This window comes from Salvelinus fontinalis, chromosome 21, assembly GCF_029448725.1.
Source record: "Salvelinus fontinalis isolate EN_2023a chromosome 21, ASM2944872v1, whole genome shotgun sequence".
Classification (NCBI taxonomy): domain Eukaryota; kingdom Metazoa; phylum Chordata; class Actinopteri; order Salmoniformes; family Salmonidae; genus Salvelinus; species Salvelinus fontinalis.
Genome location: NC_074685.1, coordinates 19781068 through 19796996, shown reverse-complemented (window position 1 = coordinate 19796996; position 15929 = coordinate 19781068). Strand labels below are relative to the sequence as shown.

At 43.6% G+C, this 15929-nt stretch overlaps 1 protein-coding gene and 1 long non-coding RNA gene across 2 annotated transcripts in view; both read right to left on the bottom strand.

Moving 5' to 3' along the window:
- The window catches only part of LOC129818382 (RIMS-binding protein 2-like), an 80653-nt gene extending 80113 nt beyond the window's left edge, over window positions 1-540 (bottom strand). The window contains exon 1 of the mRNA XM_055874214.1: window positions 319-540. The gene's annotated coding sequence lies outside the window, so the exon portion shown is untranslated. The remainder of the gene's footprint in view (window positions 1-318) is intronic.
- Window positions 541-1777: 1237 nt separating this feature from the next.
- LOC129818381 (uncharacterized) lies at window positions 1778-7810 on the bottom strand. The gene is made up of 5 exons (XR_008753938.1): window positions 7367-7810; window positions 6337-6743; window positions 5605-5905; window positions 4975-5110; window positions 1778-1871 (listed from the first exon to the last, which is right to left on the bottom strand). It is a non-coding gene; the product is annotated as an uncharacterized LOC129818381 (long non-coding RNA).
- Between the last annotated feature and the right edge of the window lie 8119 nt (window positions 7811-15929).

Here is a 15929-nt window from a genome sequence, read left to right as displayed (position 1 = left end):
GAGGCAAGGTGTCATTTGACAAGACCTTTTAACCACACCCACTGAAGATGCTAATAACACGTCATCATGGATTTCACCCTGTTTCTTCCTCTGATTGGTGAATCCAGACATTGCTTTTTACCATTGGGTCATTGGTGCTTTCAGTGAGATATACTGTCCTCTCCTGGACACATTGACAACTGACTTAAAGTACAACATATAAATAACACATTTAACAAGGATATGCATAACATTTGGGTTATATTTAAAAGGTTACATAAAAGGTCAAGGCAAAGTCAGAAGAAGGCCACAGGTGAGCTCACATGGGCTAAGCCTTACCTTCCCTTTGGCCTGCAGGTGATGGGAGTTCCTGGCAGCGATGATTGACAGCTGTCTCTGGATCCACAGCAGCTCTGCCTGAGACTGTCTCAGTAGCCCCTCAATGTCACTTACATTTACATTTTACATTTAAGTCATTTAGCAGACGCTCTTATCCAGAGCGACTTACAAATTGGTGCATTCACCTTATGATATCCAGTGGAACAACCACTTTACAATAGTGCATCTAACTCTTTTAAGCGGGGGGGGGGGGGGGGTTAGAAGGATTACTTTAGCCTATCCTAGGTATTCCTTAAAGAGGTGGGGTTTCAGGTGTCTCCGGAAGGTGGTGATTGACTCCGCTGACCTGGCGTCGTGAGGGAGTTTGTTCCACCATTGGGGTGCCAGAGCAGCGAACAGTTTTGACTGGGCTGAGCGGGAACTGTACTTCCTCAGAGGTAGGGAGGCGAGCAGGCCAGAGGTGGATGAACGCAGTGCCCTTGTTTGGGTGTAGGGCCTGATCAGAGCCTGAAGGTACGGAGGTGCCGTTCCCCTCACAGCTCCGTAGGCAAGCACCATGGTCTTGTAGCGGATGCGAGCTTCAACTGGAAGCCAGTGGAGAGAGCGGAGGAGCGGGGTGACGTGAGAGAACTTGGGAAAGTTGAACACCAGACGGGCTGCGGCGTTCTGGATGAGTTGTAGGGGTTTAATGGCACAGGCAGGGAGCCCAGCCAACAGCGAGTTGCAGTAATCCAGACGGGAGATGACAAGTGCCTGGATTAGGACCTGCGCCGCTTCCTGCGTGAGGCAGGGTCGTACTCTGCGAATGTTGTAGAGCATGAACCTACAGGAACGGGTCACCGCCTTGATGTTAGTTGAGAACGACAGGGTGTTGTCCAGGATCACGCCAAGGTTCTTAGCACTCTGGGAGGAGGACACAATGGAGTTGTCAACCGTGATGGCGAGATCATGGAACGGGCAGTCCTTCCCCGGGAGGAAGAGCAGCTCCGTCTTGCCGAGGTTCAGCTTGAGGTGGTGATCCGTCATCCACACTGATATGTCTGCCAGACATGCAGAGATGCGATTCACCACCTGGTTATCAGAGGGGGGAAAGGAGAAGATTAATTGTGTGTCGTCTGCATAGCAATGATAGGAGAGACCATGTGAGGATATGACAGAGCCAAGTGACTTGGTGTATAGCGAGAATAGGAGAGGGCCTAGAACAGAGCCCTGGGGGACACCAGTGGTGAGAGCACGTGGTGCGGAGACAGATTCTCGCCACGCCACCTGGTAGGAGCGACCTGTCAGGTAGGACGCAATCCAAGCGTGGGCCGCGCCGGAGATGCCCAGCTCGGAGAGGGTGGAGAGGAGGATCTGATGGTTCACAGTATCAAAGGCAGCCGATAGGTCTAGAAGGATGAGAGCAGAGGAGAGAGAGTTAGCTTTAGCAGTGCGGAGCGCCTCCGTGACACAGAGAAGAGCAGTCTCAGTTGAATGACTAGTCTTGAAACCTGACTGATTTGGATCTTTTGACCTGTGACCTCACAAGATGTCCTGGCAGTCTGGCACACACACTGTATATCACAAAGACACACACAGTCAGTATGCTGTAAACACACACATTCACAAATCTAGACTTTGTATAATCAAAAACACAGACTCATGCTCACACACATATACACTGTACTCATAATACAAAACACAATACAGCTTCATCCCTAGATTAGGTATAAATCCATTGACCTGATGTCAATAGATTAACAGTGCTGCTGCCACACATCGAGAGCTCTCTGGCTTTCCCCACAGACTGACTGACTGAGTATCAATTCAAATCAAAGTTTATTTGTCACGTGCGCCGAATACAACAGGTGTAGACCGTGAAATGCTTACTTACAGGCTCTAACCAAATGTGCAAAAAGGTGTTAGGTGAACAATAGGTAAGTAAAGAAATAAAACAGTAAAAAGACTGTCTACATACAGTAGCGAGTCTATAAAAGTAGCGAGGCTACATACAGACACCGGTTAATCAGGCTGATTGAGGTAGTATGTACATGTAGATATGATTAAAGTGACTATGCATATACAGTGGGGCAAAAAAGTATTTAGTCAGCCACCAATTGTGCAAGTTCTCCCACTTAAAAAGATGAGAGAGGCCTGTAATTTTCATCATAGGTACACTTCAACTATGACAGACAAAATGAGAAAAAAAAATCCTGAAAATCACATTGTAGGATTTTTAATGAATTTATTTGCAAATTATGGTGGAACATAAACTTTTGTTATTGACCAAATACTTATCTCAATACTTTGTTATATACCCTTTGTTGGCAATGACAGAGGTCAAATGTTTTCTGTAAGTCTTCACAAGGTTTTCACACACTGTTGCTGGTATTTTGGCCCATTCCTCCATGCAGATCTCCTCTAGAGCAGTGATGTTTTGGGGCTGTTGCTGGGCAACACGGACTTTCAACTCCCTCCAAAGATTTTCTATGGGGTTGAGATCTGGAGACTGGCTAGGCCACTCCAGGACCTTGAAATGCTTCTTACGAAGCCACTCCTTCGTTGTCCGGGCGGTGTGTTTGGGATCATTGTCATGCTGAAAGACCCAGCCACGTTTCATCTTCAATGCCCTTGCTGATGGAAGGAGGTTTTCACTCAAAATCTCACGATACATGGCCCCATTCATTCTTTCCTTTACACGGATCAGTCGTCCTGGTCCCTTTGCAGAAAAACAGCCCCAAAGCATGATGTTTCCACCCCCATGCTTCACAGTAGGTATGGTGTTCTTTGGATGCAACTCAGCATTCTTTGTCCTCCAAACACAACGAGTTGAGTTTTTACCAAAAAGTTCTATTTTGGTCTCATCTGACCATATGACATTCTCCCAATCTTCTTCTGGGTCATCCAAATGCTCTCTAGCAAACTTCAGACGGGCCTGGACATGTACTGGCTTAAGCAGGGGGACACGTCTGGCACTGCAGGATTTGAGTCCCTGGCGGCGTAGTGTGTTACTGATGGTAGGCTTTGTTACTTTGGTCCCAGCTCTCTGCAGGTCATTCACTAGGTCCCCCTGTGTGGTTCTGGGATTTTTGCTCACCGTTCTTGTGATCATTTTGACCCCACGGGGTGAGATCTTGCGTGGAGCCCCAGATCGAGGGAGATTATCAGTGGTCTTGTATGTCTTCCATTTCCTAATAATTGCTCCCACAGTTGATTTCTTCAAACCAAGCTGCTTACCTATTGCAGATTCAGTCTTCCCAGTCTGGTGCAGGTCTACAATCTTGTTTCTGGTGTCCTTTGACAGCTCTTTGGTCTTGGCCATAGTGGAGTTTGGAGAGTGACTGTTTGAGGTTGTGGACAGGTGTCTTTTACACTGATAACAAGTTCAAACAGGTGCCATTAATACAGGTAACGAGTGGAGGACAGAGGAGCCTCTTAAAGAAGAAGTTACAGGGCTGTGAGAGCCAGAAATCTTGCTTGTTTGTAGGTGACCAAATACTTATTTTCCACCATAATTTGCAAATAAATTCATAAAAGATCCTACAATGTGATTTTCTGGAGAAAAAAAATCTCATTTTGTCTGTCATAGTTGAAGTGTATCTATAATGAAAATTACAGGCCTCTCTCATCTTTTTAAGTGGGAGAACTTGCACAATTGGTGGCTGACTAAATACTTTTTTGCCCCACTGTATGATGAACATTCGTAGCAGTAGCGTAAAAGAGTGTGTGTGTATGTGAGTGTGTGTGTGTGTGTGTGTGTGTGTGTGTGTGTGTGTGTGTGTGTGTGTGTGTGTGTGTGTGTGTGTGTGTGTGTGTGTGTGTGTGTGTGTGTGTGTGTGTGTGTGTGTGTGTGTGGACGTGTGGAAGTCCCCACAAGAATAGTAAAAGAACAAATATCTGACCTACCGGGGGACATTTTGTTTGTCTCCACAAGGGCAAATGCTATTTCTAGGGTGTTTAGGGTTGAGGTTAGAATTAGTGTTAGGGAGAGAGAGAGCAGGGAGATTATTGTACACAGCATTACAATGACAGGAGGAGCCGCTGGACCCAGGCCAGCTTTTATCAGCCAATACTAGTACCTCTCTCCATCCCTCCGCTCTGCTGCTGTCCTCCTCCCAGCCACTCAAATCAAATCAAATCAAAAATCACTCACCGTCATTAGTCATCACAAACACCCCTGGATGATGATTGACATGGTTAAGGGGGTTAATACTGCTTAGCTCACTGGGGGAATTATACAGATTAGATTACAAAGACCACAGGATACATCATGATATGGAAGTCTTTCACAAAGATTTGATATCATCTTTTATCAGTACTCAGATGCTCCTTGGCTTAATCTGAATATAATGGTTCCTTTTCTTGTATTAGAGAGTTGGACATGGGCTATGGGTTCTTACAACAGCTGTTTGAAATGAGAAATGAAACGTGTCTGCCTTAACTGCTACAGCACTGTATGTAGTGTAGTCAGCACTTTTTCACCACCGCAAAGTCAACACTAGATGGAAACATGGTCTCACAATTTCTGGGAATTTTCATTCTGGGTCCTAACTGATTGATTGAAATGTTGAAATGCTGCTCTCATTCATTCTTACACACCCACCCCTTACACACACACATCATGTGTCTGTGTGACACACAATTGGCAGTGACCCATCAGCCTAACATGGCTTTTACCTTGAGGATGATCGTATCTCCAGGCTCAGATGGGAGAATCCCTTCTTTAAACCAGTGAAGGTTTTCTCTCTAGGACGTTCCCATTCACTTTAGGCAGCTGCTAGGGTTCCTTATAGCAGGGGTTTACCTATTGTACCTGGTGAGAGAGCAAACATCAGTCTATACATTCACCCTATTAGTGATCTGGAACATTTCCATGTTCTACTTTCTAACAGAATAATGCCATTATATCATGTGAATCTTTAGCCTAGAATAGAATTACAGTTGGGCAATGTGAAATATAATCCTATTTTAAACTGATACCAATATTTGTATAGTGTCTTAAAGCAACCCTGGTCCTCGAGCTCCCCAACAATAAACATTTTTTATGTAACCCTGGACAAGAACACCTGATTCAACTTGTCATCCAATCATCAAGCCCTCAATAAGCCGAATGAGGTGAGTCTGTCCAGGGCTATAACAAAAATATGTACTGTTGAGCGTACTCGAGGACCAGGGTTGGGAAACTCTGTCTTCGAGGAGAGCTGTGCTGAGCTGAACTGTCCTGTTAACCCAAGCCAAAGGAGAGGGCCTTCCCTTTAAGTCTTACACACACGCAAAACCAAATTTGGACACACCTTAATGACTCACCTTGGAGAGATTCTGTCTTGCTGCAGGGAGAAAGGGAAACAGAGAGCACGGTGTCCCTTTCAAAAAGCAGGAAACGGAGAAGTACCTCATTCCGTTTAAAATTATTTCCCATGTCATGCCTGCTGAACACAACCATGGCGTATTGTTGTAGGCATGAATGTCCCCACAACAACCCGTTCCTTGTCCCCTCACAGCCCACCATGACCTCAAGCATAACTGCCCCAAATTTGCAGAGAGCAGTGACGTCCTCTTATTGGGAACAAATGTGAATCCTCACCCGCCAGCCCGAAAGCTACAGTCACTGTAATAAAGGAGAGGAGATGAGAGAGCAGTTAACCTCTGTACCTCTCCACTGCATGTGACCACAGGCTTACACAAATGCACAACATGCACTCAACCATAAAACAACATTGTGGCTCATGCTTGAGCATGATATGAGTCAGAGGTTACCAGGACAACATGAATTACCGCTTGTGTTGTTATTTTCACTCTCTGATCAAGCTTATAGGCAGTATTTAGACAAAAAGGAAAACACTAAAAGAAACCCCTTATTGATGGTATTTTTTATTCTACATTTTTTTTACATTGAAGTAATAAGAATTGAAAGGCAATGTGCACACATACATGACTGTTCTCCAACCGTGTACAGTACAGTTGGTATGTTGTAAACAGTTCAGACGTACAATTATGATCTTCGAGGAGGGATTCCCATGCTTTTTCAAATTGTCTTACCTCTGACTGTGGCAACCATCAACTATTTTTCAATATACTCTCTCCTCCCTTCTTTTCTGCTGCATGTGACTCGACATTCCTTGGCAGTGTATTCTTCTTATATCAGTTGGCCTGGTCCTCCTCAGTCATGTAATAAAGGCCGCTGTATGACAGAAACACAAAGGTAAGAACATGTAGTATGCAGATCCTTCCTTGTATCCAGCCAAATACCAAAGGTGTGTGAATGCATTTGTGAATGTGTCGTGACTCCAGAGATAACGCAGCAGGTTCAGTAGTTTCCATGGTTTCTATTGTGTGTGTTGGTACGTGTTAACGCAGGAGATTCTCTTCATTAGATCTGCATCCTTGAAACACAGCACAATGTGTTGTCTTTCTCCTCCTAGCATTCTTGTACCCGGAGCTGCTTGCTGTGTGGCCATATAGCACACATACAGCAGGAGCAGAAGAGGGATCAGGGGAGAGAAAGAAGAAAATAAAAACTGTGATTCTAGAAGGGACATAAGTTGTTATATATGTACGCAAGTTCTTTGTGAAAAACTTCCTATTGGTTGATTCTGATACTTTCCAAGTGGGAAACTCAAGAATCATGTCACTTTAAAGACATCTCGGAAACACACCAAATGGCCAGTGAAGAAACTGACTGCATGCCGCATCACCATGGTACTTCCTGTCATAGTCAAGGATTTATGCCGTGTTCAAGGCAGCTCAGAAACTTGGAACCTCCGAGTTAAAATGTATGTAAGTTATTTGCGAAGAGCTTCATATTGGTTGATTCTGATACTTTCCAAGTGGGAAACTCATACCTCATCTTTCTACAATAAGTTTCGAAGTCGGAAATGTCCAAATTGTCTTGAAGGCGGCAACAGTCACCATGATCCCTACTGACATCTTCTACATACTATTAACAAAATTATAAACATGGGCTGTAACAACATACAGTACAACACCCTGGAACAAGTGTCACCTCAACTATTGTTCATAACATAACACTAACATAACATTTCCTATTGAATGCCAAAAAGGTTCCTACCTTAAAATTACAAGGATAAGGAGGCCAGGTCTGACGAGGAGCTGTGATATATAAACACAGTCACTAGACTTGGCAGTGCAGGTCCTGGCTGTGTCCATCTATCCTGGTCAGGACTGTGACATTATAAATACCCTCACTCCTCCTGTTAGTGTGTTTGGATGCTGGGTTGGAGCTGCTAATAGCCTTGTTACACAGACACAGACAGACAGACAGACAGACAGACAGACAGACAGACAGACAGACAGACAGACAGACAGAAGGTTTATGCAGTAGTACAATATTATCATGATGTTTGTCTCAACTCCACGAGTACTCCGTCAGCAATGTCATTTCATTATCTAGCTAATTATCACAGGTGTGTGTGTGTGTGTGTGTGTGTGTGTGTGTGTGTGTGTGTGTGTGTGTGTGTGTGTGTGTGTGTGTGTGTGTGTGTGTGTGTGTGTGTGTGTGTGTGTGTGTGTGTGTGTGTGTGTTTGTGAACCTGTATCTGTCAAAAGTGCATTCTGGTTGAAAAGGTCTATGGGTGAATTAGGAGAGTTTCAGCACGACCCTCTGGTTGATACTGCAGGTTCCCAGTGTTATCTTCTTCCTCTATGAAATGTACAGCACAAACTCCTCATTGGAAACCTTAAGAGGTCCTGAGTTCACTCATTCCATGAGAGATAAGTCACTTCACCCAGTAAGGGTCATGGTAGATATTTCAGCCGGAAGAACTTTCAAGGTTGATAGGTAGGAGCAAGCCCATGTAATGCTTTGTAGGTTAGCAGTAAATCCTTGAAATCAGCCCTAGTCTTTACAGGAGCCAGTGTAGTGAGGCTAGCACTGGAATAATATGATCACATTTGTTGGTTCTAGTCAGGATTCTAGAAGCTGTGTTTAACACTAACTTGAGCTTATTTAGTGCTTTATCCGGATAGCCGGAGAGTAGAGCATTGCAGTAGTCTAATCTAGAGGTGACAAAAGCATGGATTAGCTTTTCTTCATCATTTTTGCAATGTTATGAAGATTGAAAAAAGCTGTCCTTGAAATATGCTTGATGGGTTAGTCAAAAGAGAGACACGGTCTCAATGGAGATAGCTGATCTGACTACACTGACTGTGCTAGTGGCAGACTCCACTAAGCTGGCAGGCTAGCTAACAGCCTGCTGCCTGGCCTGCACCCTATCTCATTGTGGAGCTAGAGGAGTCAGAGCCCTGTCTATGTTCATAGATCAGATGAGAGCACCTCTCCAGCTAGGATGGAGTCCGTCACTCCTCAGCAGGCCAGGCTTGGTCCTGTTTGTGGGTGAGACCCAGAAAGAAGGCCGATTATCGACAAATTTTATCTTTTGGGAGGGGCAGAAAACAGTTCACAACCAGCGATTGAGTTGTGAGACTCATCACTCCCTCGAACTGTGAGGGGGCCAGAGACAATTACTCGACGCCGACAATTACTCGATGACTGGGGTTGAACAATAACTATGAGACAGGAAACCCCACAGTAATGGCTAAAACAATGACACCAACAACCACGCAGACAGCAAGATAAAGTGTTTTCTGTGAAAAAGAAGAGCAGACTAGGAAAAGAGTGGGGAACAAAAAGAAAAAAGGGAAATTGAATCAGCCCATTGCCCAAACCACACTGTATGGTCTTTCATAAAGTCCCGAATTAAGAACATGAAAAATGATTTTAAAAATTACTTTTTTTTCCTGTCTAGGAAAACCCAGGGCCCTACCTACAGCCCAGAGGCCAGGGGTGGACAGTCTCCTAAGTGTAGGCCTTCATTGTAAATAAGAATTTGTTCTTAACTGGCTTGCCTAGTTAAATAAAGGTTAAATAAAAAAATAAAAAAATGAATGAATAAGTTCACCCCTCACCCCATAGTGAGAAACCTGTCAGTATTTGCTTATTGCTTCAGTTGGCTAAAGGGACTGTATTTAGAGAGTTGAATGCAAACTGTTATAGGATATGACAGTATTTGTCTGGGTGTGTGTTCGATATTATTATTATTATTTAAACGAGTCATCCCGCAGTGTCTGTGATTGTACCCTGATGAAGACAGCTTGCCTGTCGAAACGTTGGTAAATTAAATATTTTTGCATCTGAGCTCCTAGAGTGTGCGGCTCTCCTTTATTTTCAAGTTTTCTACTCCGCTAGCCAGCACCTCGCCTAAATAGGTGTGCGTTTCTTTTTCTTCTAGATTGTGTGTTCGATATTGATAGACAGTGTTTGTCTGTGTAAAGCAGTAGTAATTACCTAAGGCTGTGAGGTTGTGGGCAGTTTTAGACCCAGACACAAACCATCGATAAGTGCAATAACAGCAAGCAGGATCACAACGGCTATGGTAATCATGGCATACTTCTGCCAAAACAAACAACAAACAGCACAATGTTAGGGTTGATTTGGAGGCAACATGAGCTGGCAGGTTAATGTTAAGGATGCTCAAATACAAAAATAGTCTAGTGCACTAGGCCAAACATGCATTAGTAAAACATATTCAAATCATGTTCTGTTTTAATTGCAAGTAATATTTATTTCCAACGGTCTTAACATGTTAACAGATAGCTAGGTCCATCCGGCCGGCCAGATAGCTGAGTCCGGCCGACCGGCTAGATAGCTAGATCTGGCCGGCAAGCCAGATAATTAGGTCCGCCTAGAAGGCCAGACAGCTGAGTCCTCCTGGCTGGCCAGATACCTAGGTCCGGCCGGCCGCCCAGATAGCTAAGTTACCTGACCGTAAAAGGAACCGGCCGGCTGACCAGTCACAGCAATCTGTGACATTTGTTTTGTCCTTCCTCTTGCGTTAGTAGTGTGGAAAGACACAGAAAAAAAGTGTATGTGGGTGTTTTCCTGTGACGGCAAGCTAGCTGCTGGTAAGGGGGAGTGGTGTATTAAGGGAGAAAACTAAAATTCTGAAATTTCATTCATGGTCTTATGCTTCCATCTATTTGAATTATTTAGCAATTGCTGTTATACATTTATTTAAACTTTTATTTAAATAAACAGTTATTTAAACAATGTGTTGATGAGATCAAAAAGTTTCTATACCCAAGGTCACTGAATAAAGTATTTATCCTTACTGAGGTAGTAGAAGAATTGCAGAATATAACATATGCTAGTTCATTTTATCACTTACAACCATAAAATAACCATTTATAGCATAATAATGAAACTGACGGGCAATACGCATAACATTATCATCCAAAGTAACACCACCTTAATATACAAACACACACACTGGACAGAGACAATGAAAATATGCTTTTTAAATAAATCTGGAAGCTCTCAAAAGAGCCTTTGATTTACTGAGCAATTCGTTTTCAAGAGAGTGCTGCCTGCCTGCCTGCCATATCATTAGAGATATAGATCTGTCAATAATAAAAAGTTAATAAGTTATTGCCACGCTTTCACATAGAGGCCTAGTTCAAACCACAATTTGAAAAACAAAAGGCCAATGGTAGCATATACAGTGCCTTGTGGAATTATTCAGACCCCTTGACTTTATTAACCTTAATAACCTTTATGGTGTTATACTCAATGCTTAGGTAGCTAGCTATGTTCTTCTATTAGCTCTGGAAAACAATGCTAATTGCATCAGAGAAGTATTAGCATGTGTTGTATTTGGAAGCTACCCTGGCCTTATGACTCCCAAGTGGCGCAGCTGTCTAAGGCACAGCGTCTCAGTGCTAGAGGCATCACTACAGACACCCAGACTCAAATCCAGCCTGCGTTCCTATCAAAGTAAGTGCCTTATTACATTATAATAGTTTCTGTATATCTTGCTATAACGTTTCTACTGTAGCTCACTGTGTATGGGGCATAATATATTTGTGTATATTCCTTATAACCGCGGACACGCGAGGTAACGTTACTAATTTCATAACCTTTATGGTGTTATATTCAATTGTGCTTATGTAGCTAGCTACATTCTTCTATTAGCTCTGTAAAACAATGCTAATCGCGTCAGAAGTATTGGCTTGTTGTAATTTGAAGCTACCCTGGAAAAATACATTCTTGTACCAATTGGTTGTTTTCTGAGTGCATTGCACAAAGCTGTTTATCATGTCCGCCTTATCCACTGCCCCCATTTTGAGGTTATAGTCAGGTTTGATTTTTCTCTCTCCCGTCAGGTGGTCCACCTTCCCTGTGGCTGACATGGTTGCTGTATGGGCAGTGGAGAGGACATGGATGTTTCGTTTGTCATACCACTTTACTGCCAGCTGTTGATATTTCTTATTTTGTAGAATGGGTAATTTAGGATGGCAGTAGCATTGTTGATGAAATGCAGTCATTGCAGCAGAACTAGGAAGCGGTCTTGGGAAAAGAGGGTGGCAAAGAAGGGATTTGCAAACATAGGATCTGTGCTCCAGTATTCTCTTAGGGAGTTCTTCTTTACTATCCCCATGAGGAGGACTGTCACCAGGAAGGTATACATTTCACTAATTGTGGTTCTCCCCCCACTCCTGGCTCTCTCTTCTCCTGTAGCTCCAAGGCATAGTGATTGGTCTCTGCTATGTCTCCCACCAGCTCCTCTGTCAGAAACAACTTGAAGCACTCTGCCTCAGATGGAAATGGCAAGGGGCGTTGCACTCCAGACTGGGACTCATCAAAGCAAACAGCAGGGCCAGGAGGGGTAAAATGGCTGGCAGCCTTCCAGATACCACAGAACTCCTGTACTTCATCCACTGTCGGTCTGCTTCCATCACCACCAGCATCTTCAAAGGGAACTGGGACTTTGTCAGTGGACAAGGGGTCCTCAGATTCAGGGTTCTCAATGGCTGGGGGGCAGCTCGTCACTGTCACTGTCAGAATCTGATTCCTGACTTTCATACTGAGACTCATTGTCAGAATTTAAAAAAAATATTGAGTATTTCCGCATTTGTGAGTTGTCACCTTTTTGAAAGACATTGCTAATGCTACAGCTTATCTCACTAGCTACATACATAAACAACACTGAATGGCTCAGAGTGGGAGTAAGAGGTTATGTGATTGACTGCCGGTACGTGCCATTTGTATCAATAAATACATGTTTTCAAGTAACGTTGATAAATCATGCATTCCGATTCTTGCATAGATTGTAATAGGCACAATATGTGTGTAAAATACTTTTTTGAAGGTTGTACTGATTATGATGAGATAAGCTAATTCCAGCTGTGTGTGGAGCCATGTTTGTTGACATACAATGCATTCTGGGTTTCATGTAATCGTCTGACCAAAGATGCTATAACAAAATGAGGTGAGTAAGGGTTCACTCCTTTTTTGAGAACTTCAGGAAGTGAATGGTGGGATGTGAACGATGGTAGACGACACACCCCTTCAAATTGCATACTATAAATAGACCAAACTCATCTTGTCTTCTCTTATCTTTGGTTTCTGTGAGAGAAAAAAGCATGGCAGCATGCTGAAACTAAACTTCGGATTACTTTCGATTTCTAGAAAGTGTTTTACTCAATTATTTTGATCAATGGTGAGCTCACCCATGACGTGATTATCTCTGTGGATGGTTTGTCCTCTGACAAATTAACTAAATTTCAGTGTTCCTCAAGGTTCTGTTTTAGGACCACTATTGTTTTCACTATATATTTTACCTCTTGGTGATGTCATTCGGGAAACATAATGTTAACTTTCACTGCTATGCGGATGACACACAGCTGTACATTTTGATGAAACATGGTGAAGCCCCAAAATTGCCCTCCCTGGAAGCCTGTGTTTAGGATATAAGGAAGTGGATGGCTGCCATCACGTGAATTTTCTATCCCAATGATAATAACTGACAATCAATAGCTCTGACTAATCCCCGAGGTTTGTAAGACCATGGGTATAATAATAATTAGTCAAAGACTCAGCTTATGCAAAAGCTTTAGTACAGTTTATTCAGAGAACGTTCTAAAGTCAAGAATACAAAAAAAATCATTTTATACTGACTTCTCACGCACACACATTCACACAACCATGCGCACACAATGTCCTGCTACGCACACACATTCAAACTAACAGACACATACAATGTCCTGCTACGCACACACTGTCTCACTACCCAGCCGACAGAGATTAGGGAGACCTTGAGCCGTACTCCCCATTCTCTCCCAAATCTCTAGTCAGGTCGGCGCCGAATTTTGCTCAGACAATCTGTCTTTAAAATACCATAAAGACAAACATTTGCTATATTGTTTTAGCCTAATTCTGACTAGAACTATACATTTATTGATTAGAATTTTATACATTCTAATCAATTCCATACAATTATATGGTTTCAGGGTGGAATATTCTAATCATTCAATTAACAGATAGATCCCATTAACAGCTGCAAATGTTCTACTTTTAAACTCGGACAAAACAGAGATGCTTGTTCTAGGTCCCAAGAAACGAAGAGATCTTCTGTTGAATCTGAAAATTAATCTTGATGGTTGTACAGTCGTATCAAATAAAACTGTGAAGGACCTCGGCTTTACTCTAGTCCCTGATCTCTCTTTTGACGAACATATCAAGACTGTTTCAAGGACAGCTTTTTTCCATCTACGTAACATTGCAAAAATCAGAAACTTTCTGTCCAAAAATAATGCAGAAAAATGAATCCATGCTTTTGTCACTTCTATGATACACTACTGCAATGCTCTACTTTCCGGCTACCTGGATAAAGTACTAAATAAATTGCAGTTAGTGCCTAACACGGCTGCTAGAATCGTGATTAGAACCAAAATATTTGATCATATTACTCCAGTGCTAGCCTCTCTACACTGGCTTCCTGTTAAGGGAAGGGCTGATTTCAAGGTTTTACTGCTAACCTACAAAGCATTAAATGGGCTTGCTCCTACCTATCTTTCCAATTTGGTCCTGCCGTACATACCTACACGTACGCTATGGTCACAAGACGCAGGCCTCCTTACTGTCCCTAGAATTTCTAAGCAAACAGCTGGAGGCAGGGCTTTCTCCTATAGAGCTCCATTTTTATGCAATGGTCTGCCTACCCATGTGAGAGACGCAGACTCGGTCTCAACCTTTAAGTCTTTATTGAAGACTCATCTCTTCATTAGGTCCTATAGTGTAGTCTGGCCCAGGAGTGTGAAGGTGAACGGAAAGGCACTGGAGCAAAGAACCGCCCTTGCTGTCTCTGCTGGGCCGTTTCCCCTCTCTCCACTGGGATTCTCTGCCTCTAACCCTATTACAGGGGCTGAGTCACTGGCTTACTGGTGCTCTTCCATGCCGTCCCCAGGGGGGTGCGCCACTTGAGTGGGTTGAGTCACTGACATGATCTTCCTGTCCGGCGCACCCCCCCCCCCCCCCCCCCCCCCCCCTTGGGTTGTGCTGTGGCGGAGATCTTTGTGGGCTATACTCGGCCTGTCTCAGGATGGTAATTTGGTGGTTGAAGGTATCCCTCCACTGGTGTGGGGGCTGTGCTTTGGCAAAGTGGGTGGGGTTATATCCTGCCTGTTTGGCCCTGTCCGGGGGTATTGTCGGATGGGGCCACGGTGTCTCCCGACCCCTCCTGTCTCAGCCTCCGGTATTTATGCTGTAGTAGTTTATGTGTCTTGGGTCTAGGGTCAGTCTGTTATATCTGGAGTATTTATTCTGTCTTATCTGGTGTCCTGTCTGAATTTAAGAATGCTCTCTAATTCTCTCTCTCTCTCTTTCTTTCATTTTCTCTCTTTCTTTCTTTTTCTCTCTCAGAGGACCTGAGCCCTAGGACCATGCCTCAGGACTCCCTGGCCTGATGACTCCTTGCTGTCCCCAGTCCACCTGGCCGTGCTGCTGCTCCAGTTTCAACTGTTCTGCCTGCGGCTATGGAACCCTGACCTGTTCACCGGACGTGCTACCTCTCCCAGACCTGCTGTGTTCAACTCTCTAGAAACAGCAGGAGCAGTAGAGATGCTCTGAATGATTGGCTATGAAAAGCCAACTGACATATACTCCTGAGGTGCTGACCTGTTGCACCCTCGACAACCACTATTATTATTTGACCCTGCTGGTCATCTATGAACATTTGAACATCTTGGCCATGTTCTGTTATAATCTCCACCCAGCACAGCCAGAAGAGGACTGGCCACCCCTCATAGCCTGGTTCCTCTCTAGGTTTCTTCCTAGGTTCTGGCCTTTCTAGGGAGTTTTTCCTAGCCACCGTGCTTCTACACCTGCATTGCTTGCTGTTTGGGGTTTTATGCAAGTTTTCTGTACAGCACTTTGTGACATCAGATGATGTAAGAAGGGCTTTATAAATACATTTGATTGAAGTTTGATTGATTAATTATAAGTCGTAATAGCAATTAACTAATTCATATTTTAGTTTGTCAGCCGAGAGGTATATAAATATGACCGCTTGTGTTGCGTCAATCTTTCCTCAGTTAGTGCTAGGACAAATGTAGCCTACATTTTCCCGGTTTGGATGATTGTGTTATGCTATAGACCTCATTTGACTCATATGACCTCATGGTTTGTTTTTTGAGCACACATACACTGTCACTGTGGCACCGTCGTAGGATACAACTGTCCAACAAATCAGTTCGTCAAATATCTGCCCTGCTGTAGCTGCCCAAGTGAACTTTAAATGCTATTATTATGAAGTGGAAATATTTCGGAGCAACAACGG